Source organism: Oxyura jamaicensis, chromosome 9, assembly GCF_011077185.1.
Source record: "Oxyura jamaicensis isolate SHBP4307 breed ruddy duck chromosome 9, BPBGC_Ojam_1.0, whole genome shotgun sequence".
Taxonomy (NCBI): Eukaryota; Metazoa; Chordata; class Aves; order Anseriformes; family Anatidae; genus Oxyura; species Oxyura jamaicensis.
Genome location: NC_048901.1, coordinates 11818145 through 11838717, shown reverse-complemented (window position 1 = coordinate 11838717; position 20573 = coordinate 11818145).

The window sequence follows — 20573 nt, the reverse complement described above, 5'->3', positions numbered from 1 at the left end:
GTGGGGGTGCAGCGGCCGCCGGGCGGCTCCGGCTCCTCCGCGCCCGGCCGCACCGAGCAACTGCGCACCGAGCCTGCCGCGACGTCACTTCCGTGCGGGGGAGGGCCGCGCACCGAGCCGAGGGGGCGGAAGCGGCCGTCACGTGCGCGGAAGGTTCCCCCCCCCCCCCCGTCCTCCGGGTGCCGCCCCCGGCACGTGACGGCGGGCGCCCGCCTCCCGCCGCCATTTGGCTCCCGTCCGGGAGGGGAGCGCGGCGGCTGCGGGGTCTGCCCGGTCCTTCAGTGGTGTCCGCCCGCCGGTCCGTGGCGCTGCTCAGAACGCCTGCACCGAGCGGGCACGGGCATGAAGCACGCGGGCGATGCGAGCATAAGCGCGTTTTGTGATTTCCAGCCGGGCTCTTCCGCTCCCCGCCTTGCAGCCGCCCGGTGAAAGTCAGCCCCGCAACCTGCAGACCTGTTGAGTTCGGACAAGGTCACGGTTGGAGCCCCAGACAAAACACTCGGCTCTACCTCTCGAGCAAACCTTTGCATAGAGCACTGAGCACCCGCTGGCGGTAGGACGCGGCAGCAACGTGTGCTGGGGGAATTCTGCCCAGACACCAAAGCCCAGGCCAGGCAGAATTCATCTTGTCGGCCCTTAGAAGCACAACATCACAGGAATTGGGTGGGTTTTTTGATCGTGGGGAGGTTTACTCGGCCGGATGGCTGCCGATGGGTCCCACCTATCCCAAAGGGGGAAACGGACTCTAGCCTGGGAGCTGGCAGGGCTCACCGAGAGGGCTTTAAACGAGGTATGAAGAGGGATGAGGAGGAAATGGGACCACTGCCGCGACTGGGGGGCTGCAATGGATGGCTACAAGCTCTTCAGAAGGGACAGGCAACTAAGTGGTGTGGCTCTTTATAGTAGAGTATTTCAATGCTGTTAAGCTTGGGGTTGGGAATGATAAGGTAGAGTCCCAATGGATAAGGATTAGGGGGAAGGCCAACAAGGCAGATATCCTGGTGGGGGCCTGTTACAGACCACTAAACCAGGATGAAGAGACGGCTGAGGCGTTTTAATGTAGCCAGCAGGACCAGGGAGGTGATCGTCCCCCTGTGCTCTGCTCTGGTGAGGCCGCACCTCGAGTGCTGTGCTCAGCTTTGGGCCCCTCACTACAAGAAGGACGTCGAGGCCCTGGAGCGTGTCCAGAGCAGGGCTACGAAGCTGGGGAAGGGCCTGGGACACAAGTCCTGTGAGGAGCGGCTGAGGGAGCTGGGGGTGTTTGGTCTGGAGAAGAGGAGGCTCAGGGAGACCTCATTGCTCTCTGCCACTGCCTGAAAGGAAGCTGTGGGGAGCTGGGGGTCGGCCTCTTCTCACAGGTAACCAGTGACAGGACCAGAGGGAATGGCCTCAAGCTGTGCCAGGGGAGGTTCAGGTTGGAAATGAGGAGACATTTCTTCTCAGAAAGAGCAGTCAGGCGTTGGGATGGGTTGCCCAGGGAGGTGGTGGCGTCACCGTCCCTGGGGGTGTTCAAGGCAAGGTTGGACGTGGTGCTTGGGGCCAGGGTTTGGTGGGTGACATTGGTGGGGGGGTGGTTGGACCAGGTGGTCTTGGAGGGCTTTTCCAACCCTAATGATTCTATGAATAGTCAGCAGTATTCAACACCTGTTAAGGAAACAACTTGGTAAGCAGTGGGAGGAAGCCTGAACAAAAGATTTGTACAAGGAGAGACCAGACAAACAGTGTCCTTATTCAGAGGTGCTCTTCACAGGCACCACGATTAATATTACCAAAGAGAATGGATGGCCAGCATGAGAAAATACATTCTTAATTGGCCCTAGGCTACACACACATACATAAACCAGTGTGCTGTTGGAGAGAATGATCAAAACCAAACAAACCACAGCAGGTGGGAGGCAAATGGCCAAGTGTCATATGTCTGGTAAGAGCAGGTGATCGTGCACTGCAGTGGCAGAACAAACTGGCAGGCTGGATAGAAGAGTGTTGTGGATAAACCACCTACTCCTTGCATCCTGGAAGGGATGTCAATAAAAGATACCACATCAGCTTTTTTCTCAGAGAAGGGCTCAAGTCTGGGCTCTGGGCTGTACACAGCCCACACACGTGGGCCTGGCATCCGTAGGTTTACCTGACATTGCAGGGCACCCCAGGGACCTGCTGAACTTGGGGAACTCGTTCCACTAAAATTTCCCATGTTCAGGGATACGCAGTACAATTAACACCCTTTTCTGTTATCCCACTGTGCATCAAAAAAACCTGAGGGGTATTACTATTCATTACTAAATAGCATTATACAAAGTACGCCTATAGTGTAAGTTTTAGCTTGTCTCAACGTGTAAAATGGAACATATTCCAGCTGAAACAAACATGACAAAGCAGCAATGTGAACTCTTGCACACTGGCAACACATAAGCTAATCACTGTCTGGTTTGTGCAATTATTAGTATCATATGATATACTCTTGTCAACCACTAAAATACAAACATATAAATGTGTTTGGGGAAAAAAATAGAAAAAAAAATGAAAAAAAAAATAAAAACAAAGACTTTACATTTCTGATGTTTCTCTCATACGTCATGGTTTCCGTTGCAAAATGTACAACTGATAATGTTCTCCATAGCAGAATTGCAAAGTGATTCACAGCTTGCTGACTTTTGTGACAGGGAGGACAGTTTGCACTTTTCTAATTATGCTCAGATGCCCCCCACTTCCTGTAATACACTTCCCAGAAATGCAAACTGGCTTACATCAGTCGTGCTGGTCAGCTGCAGAGGAATGTACAGTGAGGTATTCTATGTACAATGTCTATTGACACTGCATTACAAACAGAACTCCACCATTACTATCTAGACAAGAGCGAGAATAATGGTGACTTGGTACTATGGTCTCTAGCACTACAATACTTGATTGTGATTTGTACAGGTATTAGGAGAGACCTGTGTGGGGAATGAGAGGTCATAACTACTGCAACCACAATAATGATCAAAAATGCTTCAGCATACATAATGTTAGGCACTTCAATACATCTGTTGGAGATGCCTCGATTTTTAATTATAAGAAAGTGATGATAATGACAGTACAGGGAAAGATGCCATCTGTAGAGAGAGAATAGCTGCTCCAAAATTAATTCTCATGTTTTGTGGAATATTCCTTTTTCCTTTTTTTTTTTTTTTTTTTAATCATAATCTTGCAACTCCCCCATTATTCTGCACTGCTAAGAATTTTCTCTGCTACCACCTGTCTTGTCTGGAATTGTTTGAACTACTCTGGAAATCTGTGCACCTACAAAACCTCTGGACTTGCCTTGAAGAGGAAGCTAACTGTCTCTGATAGCCACCACCCAGTGGCACCTAGAAGCTATTGCACTAGTATGACAATTGCACCTTGGTAACTTGTTTTCCACCTTGTGTACAAATAGCTGGTTGGTTATTTACTGTCTTAATACTTCGTTTGTTGGCTTTTTTTTTTTTTTCCAATTCTTTTGAATTGTATTGTCTGTGATTCATAAGCCCAAGACAGAAATTCTAAAGGAAACAAAACATTATAGCATGCAGCTTTTCAGTGGAGATGCGTGGAGAGTCATGTTAATTCAGGATATATCTTAACAGCTTGTCTATATTGTTCAGAAGAGTCTCATATAAGCCTGTAAGGAAAAAATTATTGACTGAAAAGTAGATTTAATGACTGAAAAGTAGTTGTGATTGCCCTCAGTAAGACCTATAAATACTAAAAAAATATTTGTGAGCATTTCTTATTTTTGGCTTCTTCCATTCCTACTCCTTTCATCACCATTCAGAAGCTCTTCTCATGCTCCTCCTCCTTATTTTTTTTTAATTTTTTTTGTTCCATGAGATCAAAATGCCATCTCTGAAGGCCTTAGAACTCTCTCCATTATTAAGTCTTCAAAAGTGTATTTTTCCATCAAATACTTTGGGTACCAAACACAACTGAATGGGTGGTATGTGGATGAATACATGTGTAAACACGTTCTGATTTTCTAAGGGCATTTGCCAGAACCCTGCTGATGCATAAAGGACATAAAAGTGTTTCAGAATGGCATATTTCCTGATTCTCTCCCTTTCTCAATAGCACCATTTTTCTTCCCTTTTTATGGGATTTTAATTACTTGAGGTTTATGTATAGAACACATCCATTTCCATAATGACCGAGCCCATCATAGGTACTTTTATCAGGTACACAAAAGCCTCTGAGAAAAATAATCCATGTGGACACCAGCTGTAGCAGAGCTTTAACTCAAACTCAGAAATGAAAGATGCATTATTCAGCAGAACCACCGCTTTTGATTCTGTTTTATGAGCATCAGAAGTATTTTCACTTGGTGCATGCCTACTTTATGCGTAGCTAGCATAAGGAAAGTATGCTATGCCTCAGCTCTTCCCTCTCCGTGATTTACATGTTTGTTTTTTTACAGGTGTTCAGCTTGGCTCTTAATTCCAAAGCACAATCTGATAAAAGTAATTAATATACATAATTAGATAATCAGACTAAACAGTATTTCCATTGCAGTAGGAACTGAAAGCTTGCAACAGAAGACACGATACAATCTTGATATAAATTCAAAACAAAAATCTGAAAGCTAGGAATTACAGTATTAAAGACTAGCACAAAATTAAAACAGAATTTGAAATGTGTTTAAATATCAAGGCGTCACAAATCAGCTCAACTCTACCCTGTTATTACACAGATCAATATAAACCCACTAGGTGAAATCCTTACTCTACTGGTTACATTTCTTTTCCACTAAATGGAGGCAAATTTTAAGCTTCTTTGTACTATTCACAGCAAGCAAGCATTGAGCAGCAAGAAATTAATTGCTGGAGTCTATGCAGTCTTATGCAGGCATAAGTGAGCCAGCCTTGCCCATGCTCCAACCTACAGAAAACTGTATAACAGCACTTTTACAGAATCACCAAAAAATGTTTGCTTTAGTGCAAGATTATGTCTGCAAGTATTAGGATTTTTTTTTCTAGAATTTGGAAGGGAAAAAGAAAATGTGAATACTTGTCTACTATTCCCATGTTTTACATATATTTTAAACACATCTGATGCTAGCAATTCTTGTTAACGGTGCATTCATTTTTGCACAAGGGAATTGTTCAACTTTGGTGTACGTGCAGGGATTTTTCTGTTGGTGTTTTTTCTTTTGCTTAAAAATTATTCCCGGCTAGCGAGGGCTGCTTTCTGGAATCCATGGTTATAAACAGTTGACGTTTATGCAGAATAAATGTAGGAAACGTATTTCTTTAAGGGATAGACTGTGGAAAATGGAAAAGACTTTTCATTTCTTTAAGGAACATAAAGGTGAAAGAGCCACCACCTAAAATACTGTCTGCAGACAACGGTGCTCAGCAATCCAGGCTGCGTGGGTGAGGGGATTTCATTGACCCTGCATGCACGTGCAGCAGTAGGCAGGCTGACACTGCCTGACAGCGCTGTGCGTGCCTGTCCAGGACAGCACGAACACCAGAGGATTTGACAGACAACCCAAAGAAAGCTAACGAGGCAGTCAGGACCAGCTTTGGGATCATGACCAGAACGACCTTGTCTGGCCAAGGGCTAACTGAAAGACACCGGATGTATGTGTAAAGCAGCTGCCTTTGCTTAATTTCTACCATGTCCAAGGGAAGGGACTTTTATATATTCTTTGTAAATCAAAAGGGCTATATCAAGGTAATACCCTACTCCAGTCTCAGGTTCTTCTAACGGAAAACAACTGACAGTATTCCAATATTGACCGCTCACTCAGGTCAACCAAAAGCTATATTCTGGATTTATAACTCCAGATGAAGATGTTCTGGGTATGTAAGGTGGATAGGATGAATGGAAATAGAAGAGGATTGGCTAATGTTGCAAGGTATGTGATTTGGGAGATTCAGCAAAATGGTTTTGTTAAAACCATGCGATGCATCCTTACTCTGCAAAGCCTTTGTGTACCTGTTTAATGCTAGCCATATGTGCGAGTCTCACAAGAGAGTCCTTCTCCCTCTCCTGTCTTTCTGCTTTCAGTTCTTGTCCCCAGTCTACACGGGACCTAAGCAAAGGCAGTTGGGGACCATGTGCCGTTCAGAGCTGGAGCTCTAGGCTTATGTATACTCATTCTCCCGGCGATGGTGTACGTGCAGCCAGGCAGCATGGACTCATGCATGGACTCAACAAGTTCTCATGGACTAAATAATGCTTTGTGCAGATGGAAATGTTAGCATATTGAAGCTAGGAATTTTAGCAAGGCAAGAGTGAGTATTCAAAAGGTGAGAATTTTCAGAGGATTAAAGCTTGGCCAAATTTGAGTTAATAGTAGGAGAGCAAAAAGCCATTTCTGTGACAGCAAGGCATTGATCCATGTACTCTACAGAATAAATGTTCCAGTGTTTTCCAGTGAAACAGCTTTAAGAATCTTCTCCATGAAGACAAAATATTCATTTCTTCCACAGCCACCTTCTTGGCTCCAATTGAATAAAAATAGCTGAAACTTAAAATTATCAGCACAAGAGAAATCTCTGAAAGGGAAATTTGCCTGAATGGCATTCACTCATAAGAACTTGTAAAATAAAGATTTATACTGGGATGTGCTAGAGGATGTTCATCATAAATATATGATGTGCATATTTGTGTGTCTGCACATACACACACAATACACACTTATACACATACATATTACAGTGCTGCTACATCACTGAAGGTTTCACAAACAGAAATATCCCCAAATAACTGTATGCGCTGGTAGTAAAAATGTAAGAAAACAATTGTTGGACATTTCAGGGATGTCAAAATTGTGGCAAAAATGTTCAAAGTAGCTGAATATTGTGTGAAGTTGAATGGGTAGCTGCTGCTTACAAATATCATGATTACATGCTGTTTCCATGGAAACTTGGGATGGAAAATAAAAAGGCAGTTTACCTTCATCTTCAAACAACCCTTACAGGGGGGAAACAAAAGCTGACATTCCTCTGGTAGCTGAATAATTGCCTCACCTAAAGAATTATCAGTTTGTTTTACCGTATTGTTAGATACTATGCAAAGTTTTAAAAATCCAACCAAATGAAGATAATGATAGGATAAGAGATGCATATGTTGTTAAGAATCATAGCACAGTCCAATTTATTATTTTTGCTATGTTACTTGCTGAAATGGTGACTATTAAACATTTTTTCTTCTAAGTTTGCTTCCAGTTATTTTGTGTCACTTCTAAGCATTTGGCCTGGTAATTCTCCCCATGTACATTTTTTTTTCTTCTATTTCTGCTTTGTTTCTGCTTTGGCAATATAATGAGCAAAGCATGCTCTAAGGATGTGACTCATTTCCATCAAAACAAGCTTCCTGAGCACCACAAAAGAGGCAGGGAGTAGACCACAGGCCCTGGAAATTTTTAGGACAATTTTAAATGTGAATCAGTTGGCATCATAAACAGGACAAGTTATTCCTAAATAAAAGATGCATCCAGTGCCACTGTAGCCAGCGCTATGGCTGAAAATCAGAAGACTACACAGATGGTACCATCTGTCCGTCTTCTGTGAATCGTTCTGGTGCTGAAAAACCCTTCTGGGACAGATGATCACAGCCACAGAAGGGTCTGTAGCAGACACACATGCTACACCTGTCCATGTCCTGTTGGATCCCCAGCGTTTGCCAGGTACCTCTGCACTGTTGGGCTGGCACATTCCAAGCACAAAGGCTTGATGATCAGTAAGTGAAACCTTGTGCCACTATAGGTTTTAAGTTCCATTAACGATGTGATTAAAATCCTGATTCTAGCCTGACTGTGAATGCAGTAAAAATTGCACCTCTTTGACCTCAAACTCATCTCTGGGTCTGGAAGCTGAACACCAGTTTCCCTTGTCCCACCAACTCCTGCATTCAAAGAAGTGCAGGCAGCAGGCCAGGAGCTGCTGGCACGTGGTCCTACACTGAATCTTTAGGATGAGTATTTAAAAGTCTTTGATGGTAGTCTTTTTTTATGCAATAAGCTTGTTCTTTCTTTATATACACCAGCTCATAAGCCAGGAGTTCATTCTATATAGACATACATAGTCCAATTTACATCAGCTGCAATTCCCCACTATTTCAGCAGAAAGAAGTGTTGTTACTGCTATATGGAAAGAAATACCATTTGCAAAAATCCTGAAGTTGGTAGTTTTCTTCTTTTGGGACACAAGCTCTTTTTGAAAAGCTGTACCGTTCAACAGCTGAATGCCATTCAGCATTGTCACTTTTAACAGCATTTTTGAAGTAGTTCAAAATTATTAAAATTATCAACACTGAGACACTTTCAAATGGTAATAATTCTACACTTCTGCTCTGATAGATAACTGTCTCACAGGTATCCACATTTGAAGCACTTTAAAGCAGAAACATCCACTAAGATTAATAAACTCAGCTTGACAGTTCCTAGTCCAAGTGCTTATAATGACAGAGACGAAAGGCTTGAGGAGTTATTGCAGAAAAGTGATCATTATCTGACAGACATTTCCATGATATTTTAGAGAAAATGTGAGCATCCAGTGCTCTTTGCACCTCCTCTGTGGTAATGCTCATCAGTGATTTCTGCTTGCCTATCAATATATTCTGCTTGGCAAGTTCAAGTAATCCAGCCAAGTGCTGACACTTACGTGATAGTAAGAACCTACAGGGAATTAGTTTCTTCAAGAACTAGTGTCAGAACTTTATTAGAATTAGGAGAACTCTACACTCACTAAAAATGATTAAAATTGCTCTTCCCTGTCTCCACTCTCTGTCAAGCCTATACCTAAAACTTTATCAGTTCCCTTTGCTGCCAGGCCTCCTGCCACAGGATTTGTCTATGACAAACCCTGATCATAACAATCCTCTGCTCCTGTGTCACCAATCCCAACAGCAGGAGTCAATTATTTAATTGTTAATTAGCCAGTAGCCACAAGGCTGACCACATGATGTAAGTACGGGGAAATGGAGTTTACCTATGTCTGGTTTGGACAGTCTTGAATACATGTCACTTTTCAGTGCAAAAACCTACCAAACCAGTGGCCTCCCCCTCATTTTCAATTACCATTCTCATGCTATCCAATCTAGATAAAATTTCCACTAGGTAAATATGCCCCCCCACTCCCTTCATAAATTGCTTTTCTCTTACTGTTGAGTAATATCCAGGGAAGTACTACATAGTGAAATTCCATGCAATAGGGCTATTTTACATTATCCTGATGCTGCACATTGAAAAATCCCGTTGTGGCTACCTCCCTCAATAAATGAGCCAGAAAACATTTTTATGATGAAGTTAGGCTACATTTAAAGAAATCCCTCATGTTTCATAGCCCTCCACCACAGGAAAATACATTCCTTAGTTGATACCTTCATTGACAATATGCTGTTCTGCTTTGTGGCTCTGCTTAGTGGAGCAGCAGAGTGACGCTTCACTGAGACTGATCCACAAGGCATTAATGAAATAAAAATTCCGTATTGCTTATCTTGATATAAGCAGTGGTTTTGTCTGTGTTCTCTCATACTTGACGTTAAGCCACCACATAAAATTAAGAATATTTCAAATCTTGTGGCGCCCTGGCTTTTTACATTTCAGTTTCTGAGTTAGCTAGCAGATGTGTTGAAAACTTTAAGCAGAAGCTCTTCCTACAGCTATGGATCTAAGGAGTCGAAGGAGTACCTAGAACATAGTTCATTCTACCAAGTAAAGTATGTCATATTTTAGGATAAGAACGTTACTACTTTTTCAGAAGCTTCATGTGAATAGCTAATGTGTCAAGTCTGCAACTAGCAACAAGAAGGCCTGTATATTCACCCAAAGTTTTCATGTTTTTCTAAACCCCTGGAGTACGCAATGCTATTATTCCCTGCTCACCCTGGTTATTTACACACTGCTGTTTTTTGTCAATTACCTCTGAAATGAAGTAATCCTTCACACTTTTTTTTTTTTTTTTTTCCCAAATGCTGGGTGCTCTCACAGCTTGCACAGCTGGACATGCAGTGTGATTATGAGGATGTTCTGCTTGCTCTGGGGACCTTGACTCTTAATTCTTCATGTCTTCTTGATGCTAGTTTCTTTTCTGAAGTAACTAGATTTTGTAAACTGGTCTGGGTATGATAGTACCTTACGTCCATAAATTGAATTCTGGGTTAGATGACTATTTGCCCTATTGTAATTGCTTTGTCAGTAGTAAATAGTGAGTGTCTCTGCCTGTCTCTAATAAAAATTTAGTTTACTTACTAAAATTTACTTTCCTACTACTTTTAGTTTAGTTTACTTATTTAGTAACTTAAAGTAGCAAAGATTAAGAATGAAAGAAAACAAAGTCCTCAGAAGTGGGGTCCTCACGACAGACACTGCTCTTGGTTCATGCTTCAATCCAGCTGCCGTTCCTGGAGCCACAGCAGTGCAGCCAGCTGCACTAGCTCTGCTGTGCCCACGTCTGCATGCCCTGGGAGCCAGCTGGCTCCCAGCAGACTGTAGCTGGTGTACAACCTGACGCGGACACCAAGGACAGAGAGTGAATGCTGGCGCTGCAGCTGCTGTGTACTCTGCTGAGCAGCAGCCTATGCGAAGCAGAGCCTAAAGAGGGTGCAGGTCTTAAAGTGAACCCAAATCTGGAAACAAAATAATGAGCTATCCACCTAAACAATTACTTTCAAACATGTCCATGGCAAATAAGGACAAGTTACTAGTAAGTGCACATTCATAGACTGCATAGGCTCTGAGGGTTGTATTTCTACAAGTTTTCTGTATAGATAAGTGGTGTCAGGCATTTTTGAAGTATTACTGGCTTGTGCCAACTGTACCTCACCATGACAGCTCTGAGAACCCTTCTCTGTCCAAGTGAGTCAAGATGGGCTTTGTTACATTGGATCTATTCTTCCTGTGAAACTGAGTTTGTAAAGAGATCAGTAATGTATTCTGAGCTGCAGCAACCATCGTCCATATACATGCTGCTTTCATAGCACTTATGCATGTGACAAGAGTGCTGGAAGATTTATATCAAAAGAGCATTCTCCTCAGCTGTCCCCAACCCCTTGAAAGCTCTGTTTATTCCCTGGTAAACTGAGTCTGCTCACTGTATCACTAACATGAAAATAATTAGGCCACTGTCTCCATCCTTTCAGTGTGTACCTTGCTCCTTGCCAGCTGAGGCTGGCAGAGATGATTCCAGCAGTGATGATTTTTTTCTTCAGCTTCATGGTATAAAGAGTGACGCCGGGAACGAGATACCCTGTTCTTCCCTAGCTGGCAGTCTTTCAACATAATTAAAAAATGGGGCTCCTATTTCAACTTGGCATCATTTTTGCATCTATTTTGTGTGAAAGCAAAGGGTTCCTAGGAGGTCAATGAAGTTTTGATACAGGCAAGTGCATTGAGGTAAACTGGAAAAAATCCATTTGCAAAACCTGATGCCCACATTGTATTTCTGATGTGGTTGTATTACATGTCAAGAGGGTGTGTTTTATTCCCACTCATGCTCCATGAGTGAGGTATAAAGGAAAACTGACAAGTTCCTAGGTAAACTGTTGGGGATGCTTGTTACTGTCTCATAAGGAAAGGGCATTGCTGTCGAGTGTCTAACTTACAGCTCTTCCTGTCATCATCTGCTCATGATTCCAAACACAGAGGCTGGGGTTGAGGGCATTAATGGCATACAGAGGTTCCATGGACAGAAGCAAAAAAGAAGCATGCAAGTCAATTAGCAACACAATTATAGCTTCCTGCCTTCAAAGACAGAACTTTCCAGGAATTATTATTATCCAGGAATCCCACTCAGCAAAACGAAGTTTGCAGACTCAGAGACAGAAGGAGAACTTGCTGTCAGCCGCCTAAGTACATTTTAGGGGTAATATAAATATTAATGCCTTCCAGCATTTTTCGAAGGTATATATGCTTTTTAATCAGGCCAGCATTATTTATGTAGGGGGTGGAGCTCAGTGCTCTTGCAGGGCAGTACAATATTAATGGCAGCACTATGTGTCGTTCTAAACCCTTCTATCTCCCCCAGGGAAACAACTAACAGAGCTTTAGGCAAGCTCTGGAGAAATGACTACTCCTCTGATGTGTAATCACCTGAGGTGAGCTGTAGTGACAGTTACAGGCACTATTTAGACAAGATGAAGCCAAGGTTTTCTTTGAGTCAAAGAGAATGAGTGAAGCCGCGCTCTCTGATCCTCGAGTAACAAGTCATCTTGGACATTTTCAAAACACTTCAAGATACAGCAAGAAACTTACATCCAGTTTTTTTCCACTAAGATGCAAGCCCCTTACGTGTCTGGATTAGGAGCAGGATCACTCCAGGGTTTCTGCTTATTCAGTTGAGAGACAACAGCACCCTCAGGGAGTGAATGGAATCTGAGGGGGGTGGATGCACTGTCCGGAGAGGCCTGTCTGTCTTCCAGACATTACAGAGGGAATCTAAAGCAACTACATCGCTGTCACAGTGCCTAAATGAAGTATCTGAAGGTTGATGGGATGAATTGGTATCACAGAAGTATCTGAAAAGTTCCTCAGAAATTTAAGACGGAAGATGCCACACATTCCTTAGATTATAAAATTGATTCCTAACTGCTTCTTTAGACACCCAATATGCTGGCAAATCTGTGCTTCTATCTATACAAATGGGGACAGCTTGGGGAAGCTTCCAGGAAATTCTATTATGCTTTATAACCTGGTTGGTTCCATTTAGGCTCTGTAAGCACTGGAGTTACCATATTACTGTGGCTCAGTGGCTGGCAGGGAAAAGGACACTTGTAATGAAGGACATGTAATGAAATGTAACGAGGGCAAGTGTAGAGTCCTGCATCTGGGCAAGAACAACCCCAGACATCAGTATAAGTTTGGGATTGCCCTGCTCAAGAGCAGTGAAGGGGAAAGGGGCCTGGGGGTCCTGGTGGACAGCAGGGTGACCGTGAGCCAGCACTTGTGCCCTTGGGGACAAGAAGGCCGATGGCATCCTGGGGTGTATCAGAAGGGCTGTGGTTAGTAGGTCAAGAGAGGTTCTCCTCCCCCTCTACTCTGCCCTGTTGAGACCTCATGTGGAACATTGCATCCAGTTCTGGGCCCTTTTATACCCTGAGTTAGGATTATTAGATTTTCAACTGTGCTAATTCTGATGGAACATGAACTCTCTTGATATGCCTTCAACTTTCTAAGTCCCTATTCTGAAATTATTCTTTTTCTTATGTATAGTAGGGCCTGGCTGAGACCAAAGCCCTTTGCGTACCCTAGTACTACACAAAACATAGCGAGAAGAATTCACCTCCCACAGATGTTACATTTTTCTGAAGGTCTGTAGCTTTTTCAGACACTTACTTGAGGAAAGAATGTTTGCAAAATCATCCTTAACTCTTAAGTCTTTGGCTGAATTAATTTCTTTGCAGACATGGATATTTACTGAATGCTATTGCAGAGTTGCAAACCAGACAATGTACCTTGAAATACAAGCACAGTTGGCAATAAAACTGTAGTGAAACCACAATCCTTGAAATCACTTTATCTATTGTTCTTGCTTGAATGGTTTTGAAAAATAGATTTCTGCTTTGGAGCCAATTTATCAATCTGTTCAAAGTAAATAAACAGCACCTGATCTGGTAAATCAGCCTCAGAGATGGGTTGTATTAACTCTTTTTTGTACCATGTCTTTTAAATGATATGTTAGTGAGGAAAGGCTGTCTCCATGCCTGGACTTTGATTGTTCCCATCACTGGTTTCTGGTGAATGCTTTCTGCAAGGTATATAAAAATTGTTGAGTAATTCTCTATTAAGCTTTTGTGTATGCAAAGAACATACAGTATGGAGAGCTTTATCCTCTGTAGGTTTGTCAGTTACTGCACAGATAGGCATTGCTTTAGCATTTTTCATGACATTTTAATTAAGGGCTGTTTCTTCCAGTGCTAGCCCAACATATCAACATAAGAAACATACCTTCAGTACTTGAAATAAAAATCTTTACAATTTTCATTCTGCTGGTCTTTTGTAACAACCTGCAAACGCTTCCAGACCCAACACAGTAAGGAAACAAAAAGAGAGAAAGCTTTTACCCTGACTCAAGTTCAATTATTATCTTGGCAAAGTTCAGGCTGCCAGACCCTGTAGCACTGCTGTGTTACCACGTTATCAGCGAGGGATAAAAGGGATGTTTCTTAATTAAACCTAGGCATACATTTTTATCTTTTGCAGCCTTTCTACAACAGGAAAACCTAGGTGCAGGCTGGAAGGAAAATACTCTGCATTCCAGTAAGATTCATATTTGAACTATTTCAGGCTGATATACCAGCTAGAGAGTTTTGCTTAGACAGAGTAGATTTTCCTGCATATTTTCTGAGGTGCCCACCTCCTTTTACTCCTACAAGTTGGATGCTGATGCTAGATGCTTCATTCTCTGTTCTTCCTCTTCCAGGCCTAAAATGTTTATGCTTCAGTGTCTGTGTCTGACGTTCAGCTTGACCACACTGCACATAGTTCCTGTCCTAACTCACAGTGTTGTAAAAGAGAAAGAAATTTTGACACAACAATTTTGATGGAGGAAAAGTGGGTAAGTTAAAGCACTATTTGGTGTTATGAGAAAAAATGTCAGGAGGTGCAGAACAGTAAATGCAAGATATAATAAAAATCCAGGTCCATGGGTTATATGGAAGAGTGGAGGTTTGAAAAGAAGGAGAATTAATACAAAGCAGTAGATGAAGAGAGGCATTTCTGAGGCACACTTCCATGCTAGCCTTCTCCTTGTTCTGCTGAGAGATATTTTGCTTCTGGCTTGTTTGAGCAACAGCAATTGACACTACCCTGTGTGCTGCTCTATTGCTGCAAGTCGGTCAGATCTCAGTGGGGTATACTTGGCAGAAACATTTCTTAGCAGAGGATTCAGAGTACCTGGGTTTGGCTGTGTATAATGCCCTGGCCTTCTTTTAGGGCAGTTTCTGGAAAGTAGCTGTCTGTCCGATTTTTTGTTTTCACTTGGAGAAAACGAGAATACCTCAGGACTGTATGTCAAAGCTCAGCTGTAGAATAAAGCACTGTCAGTCAAGAAGCTCTACCCTCAGCCAGAGCTCCTGTTGCTTAATAAAAAGGCATGCGGAGGCTTCTGGGAGATGCAGTTATTGGAGTTGTTTGCTATAAAAAGCAGAAGTCAAACATGAACACTTCCTACACATTTCAGCGTAGCTAGTACACAACATGATAACTCCCAAGAAACAACCAATCATCAGTCTGCACTTTGTGACGACGTGCTTTAATCTGACTCCTGTAAGAGAAGGAAAAAAAACACAGGATCTATTACAAAACCTCCTGAAGACATGACGATTTTCACTGCTTCCACTGTTGAGCAGGCTAGGTTTAATAGGACAGGTTCAGCATGAATTTAAGCCAGCACAGAACAAGGTCTTCAGAGCAAAACAAGGAAACAGACTTTTACATTTCCAGTTCTGATGAGCTTCAAGAATAAAGTTCGGCAAAGAAGATGCCCCCTCACCAACAGTTATTCCAAAGTGGACTCTCAACCTAATCTTCACTAACAAGCAACACGTAGCAGAAGCTTCTATACCTAGGTTTAAGTATTGACAGACTAGAATATAGACCAGGAGTAACTATGGTGGTAGCCCCTGGGCAGTCTGACCAGGGAACTTAAGCATATGTTGACTTGGCACCAGGAGGTGTAGATCCACTTCTCCACATTGGCACAGATTTTCAATGTGACTGTATTTGAGACTTACTGTCCCTGACTTGTGCTTTAGTCTCTTGTATGAAAATGGAGTGTAATTATTTCAGTCTTTCCTTCCTCTCTTGCCATGTCTTTCTGTAGATTGCGAGCATCAGTGTAAATCCTCTCTGTTAGAGCTATCTGTAAATGCTAATGGAAAAGCACAGCCAATGTCAAGTAAAGGTGAGAGCCAGAGCCAAGGTAATTCAGAGGAAAAACTCCCACTGACACCGGCTGCCTCTCAGGTCCAAAGAGTGGAAATTAGTGGAAGACAAAGATGTGTTGTAGACATTGTTTTCTCTCTTCTCTTTGGAACTCTTTGAGACAGGGTTTTTTGTTTGTTTGTTTTGTTTTGTTTTTTTTTTTTTCAAGTTGCAAAGGCCCTAGCCCACCTCTGATAATCCTGTGCTTTTAAAAACTGCCTACAAATAAAAGCAAAATCCAAGCAGGCAGTTCTCTAACAGTGAAATGGCTTTCTAGTGGTGTGACCTGCAGGGACGTCTGATAAGCGTGTGGTCTTTCTCGTACCAGTTTGTTTTTGATCAAATCCAAACAATAGAAGCTGACAATGAAATCCCAGAGTCTCCCCCAGAAAGTTCCTCAACTTTCGGCCAGGCTTTTTGTTTCTCTGCTCTTCGCAGTGCACTCTGCAATCTGCTGCCTGGCAGGCTACACTGGCCTCAGCACCATGAAGCTGCAGACACCTTATTTGCATGTAACTTTCCCTACTGTTTCCTCTAGACTAAGTTTCTGAAGAGATCATTGTATTTGGGAAGCACACTGAGGTGTCTGGAGTGCCACAAACCACAGGCCAGAGGAAGGCAAGAGAGCAGGCATGTTTTTGATTATGGGTCAAGACGGAGTATTCCCTACCTTTGTCACAGTCTTCTCATGCAGTTGAGCAATCTGTCAGTATTCTAGAGTAGGCAGTTAGGCATTGTCCTGCTTAAAAGCGAGTCCCATTTTCAAAAGCAAATTAGGCTTTTCTCACCTCTGAAGCCTTGGCCCCACAGATTTTCCTAAGCATGTCTTGAATTCACGTTCTGGAATTGCTCCAAAAATGCAAATCTGTTCTGTCGATGCAGCGGATGGTTGCGTTGCACATCACCCTTAGCAAAACCCAACTCCCAAGGGCAATGAGAACTGGGAAGACGAGTGCACAAGCCCTTCCTTGTGTGTCTGCAATCATGATATGCTTCCACAATCCTCGGAAGCATGGCTGCTAGCACGTCCTACAGTCTGCACTGCTGCGTCCTTACTCCTAGCCACATTCAGCTGGAGCAGTCTGTGAGCACACTGTTTTCCAGATAGGTTATACAGATACGCTATATTTTGCCATTACATGTTAGGTTCTGCTGCATGGATATGCCATTTTTTGCATACTTGAGTGGAACAAAACCCAAAGAGACATAAAAATCTGTGCCCTTCATCTCAGTTCCCCACATATTCACTTTTGCAGGTAAAATGATCATGTGCCAAAGAATTTTAATTTGGGGTGCAAGGCCACTTACCCCTGGGAAGGGTAGAAGCTAAGAGCTGTCCACTGAGAGAAGTCAGTGTGTTGAGGCAGTCTGGATAAAGATTTTTCTCCAAGTCTATGATTTAACTTTCTGTTTGGGACTACTATACTCACAGCCGAGACAACACAATCTTCTGCAAAACTAGAAATAAGTCCTTTTCCATCACGCTCTCATCAGGGAAACCTTATATGTAATTTACAAACTATTGCAGAGTTGGCAGTTTTACAAGGACTTAATCAAGCTTGCTTTATTTTCGGACCTATCTTCTGCTCTGCTCTTCTCACCTAATCCCTACCTCCTTTCAAATTGCCCTCAAACTTCCTCGTTAGGCTGTGGAAAATTAATAAAAACAATAACAACCATATAACAAATTTGGAGTCCTAGCTCTTTTTAATTTGTATTCAGGTGTTCTCTAGCAGCAGATCTTTCTGCTGCAAATAGGGTTGTTTGGTCAGCTTCTTAACATTTTTAATATCTTTCATTTCATTAACTTGCAAGCAATGATGGTTCTTAATTATTATTATTTTTTAATATTTGAGCACTTTACTGGTTGTAGTAGCATTAACTGCATTAATTATAGAACTTAATAATGCTGGCATGTATTTTATTTAAAATAATTTGTTTTACCTTAATGAAAATGTGTGTTCTGCCTGGTTTAGAGTTAAAATATATTTTACCAACAGAGGTAGGAGATCTGAGATTTAAATTTCAGCAGCATATAAAGAATCTATGAAGACCCTCAAATAACCGTGGAGATTTAAACAACTACGTTGGTGGCACTCAAAATTTAACACACGTTGGAGAGACGAACATTATGCCAAAGGCTACCGTACGGCTCAATTTTTACAAGTACATTTTTCAGAACAGTAATTTCTTAGGCATTTAGCAATTCAATTTTCCAGTCGAATTTTAACTGGTATGTTGTAACTACAGCTAGCAAACTGAACTTCAGCCTTGGTTTCTTTGACTGAGGACAATAACTGCATTAAGAAAAAAAGGGCTTTGGTAACTGAAACTTTGATTATTATGAATAGGCTTAATGTTTCAAGTTCCATGCCTCAGTGGCAGACACACCTTTTTGTCCGATTTGTAGACAATCCATTCAGCTAAATCTTCCAGTTCTTTTGCTCTAAGTACAAAGACTCAGACCCTCAGCTCTGCAGCACAGCTAGTTAGAAATGCCCTGATGAAGGTTTCATCTGCCAATGCAGAACCCAATACATTTAATTCAAAACACTTCAGGTTTTACTGGGATGATAAGCCTGACATCTGTTTGTATGGGTTTCCAATATATGCTAAAGTTTTTGGCAGACTGAGGATCTGGTGGTTCCTGCTTCTGTGTTCATAGCCCTAACGGGGCTTCCAAGGTCAACACAGCACAGGACATGGCTCCAAACAGCTGCTGTACAAACCTGACGTTCTTCTGTGGCTGTGGAGGTAATTCATTCTGGAACCACCATGATAGTTTCTCATTGAATTTAAAAATCATTTTAAAACTAATCTAACCAAAGTTTTAGACAAACCTGGACAGCCAACACTGAACGCATACCGAAAAGGAAGCTGTCCCATGGTGACTGCACGCCAATGATAGGATCTGCTGATGCTCCCAAAAACTCAAGAGGAGTATTTTTCTGCTCACTCCCCCAGTCTAAAGATTCTTACCTTCTACATCTAACCCAACACACTCAAGCTCCTGAAAATACTTTCTCAACAACAAATGGCAAATGATTTTAGCCTAAGGGAAAAGCCTACTACATGAACAGAAATGAATTTGCTGCAGAATTTACTCCACACAACTCTTACTTACTCATTTGTTCTGAAACCTGCAGTTTTATTTATAGGTAGAAGATCTCCCTTTGAGAGAGGGAGTTAGGAGAATCTTGTGAAGTAGAGATAGAGATAAATTAGGATGCTACTTAGTGTCTTTGCTAACTATGATGTATTGTGCAAATTAACTAAAGCAAGATGCCTTGGGCCCCTTACCAAGGTCAGTTTCTTAATAAGAGTGTGTGCCTGTGTTAAGAAACTGGCAGAAATTGGTCCTGTGGATGCACAGGAGCCAAGGAGCAACTGAGTCTGCACAAAGACAAGAGGTCAACTAACGGTGATGAGGAAGAGTCATCAACCTTCATCCCCATGACCCCTGAGGACCACCACCAGGAGACACTGTGCACGCGCAGGTGGGAGGAGTTTATGGCACTGACTCCTTGGAACTAATTTTAATATGAAGCAGGGACAGGTTATGAATATGTATAGGCACATTGTGAAACTTCATGCGTATGTAACTCTTTGCTGCATAGAACCAAGGCAAGTTGCTGCGTCAGGTGCGCACAACTTTGGTGGGACTACCCCCGTGCTGTCCAATGCTGAATAAACATACCTACTTTACAGTCTTACTGATTGTGGAGTCCGTTTTCCGCAAGTCACCTTTATCCCTCCTGTTCTGCCTTTAATACTTTCATGGTACTTCAGAGACACATCAAAGAATGGGATAGCTGACAGCCACAAACTATGCTATTACTATCACAGCCCTTCTATGTGACTTCTAGTTAGAATTGCTCCAGTAGAGCGCGTAGATGGGAGGGAGGAACTCTAGCAGGTCATTGACGGACCAAGTGAAATTTTATCTATGACAAACATTATTTCTTTATCATTCAGTCTTAAGAGTTTGGCTGAAACCAACCTATTAATGATGTGGGTTTTCTTTTCTCTTCCTTCTACTTGCTGCAATGACGGGAGCCACATTCCCTCGTATCTTAGCAGGATGAGTCTGGGAAAAGTTCTAACAGGAATCTCCATCATCCAGAAGAAATATTACACCTGGCTGGCAGGTCTTACATTATTTTTAAAATGTAACAATTTCAAACGTTTTGGGTTAGAAATGGAAATTCCAATTGTGAAATTAGTTAGTGACACTGTGCATGCTTCAGCTCAGGTCCTTCAGCGCAGGACAGCGCAGACCCAAAGCGCGTTTTGAGCTGTCACACGAGCATCGCTGCGATGAAGTGCATGGCCGCGTTGTGCACGAGCTGTCACTGACAAGCTGGCCCCTTCTGGTCTCCAACACCTCGAACACAGCGGTCGGTTCTTTGCCGCAGTTCCACGGCAAGACATCAGCAGCCGACCCCCTTATAGCCCTTAGGAAGAAAACGAGGAGGAAATCAAGCCGAAACGTCGCAGCTCGAGAGGGCAGGCAGCGTGCCAGGGGGAGAAACGAACCGCGGGGCGACCCCAGCACGGACACGCACGGCACACACGCCGCCACCAGCCCGGCGCGGCCCGCGAGGCCTCGGCTCCGCCGCGCTGGGGCTGCGGGGCCAGGCCGGGGCCGGGGCCTGCCCGTGCCGGGCCGTGGGGGGGCGGCGCAGCG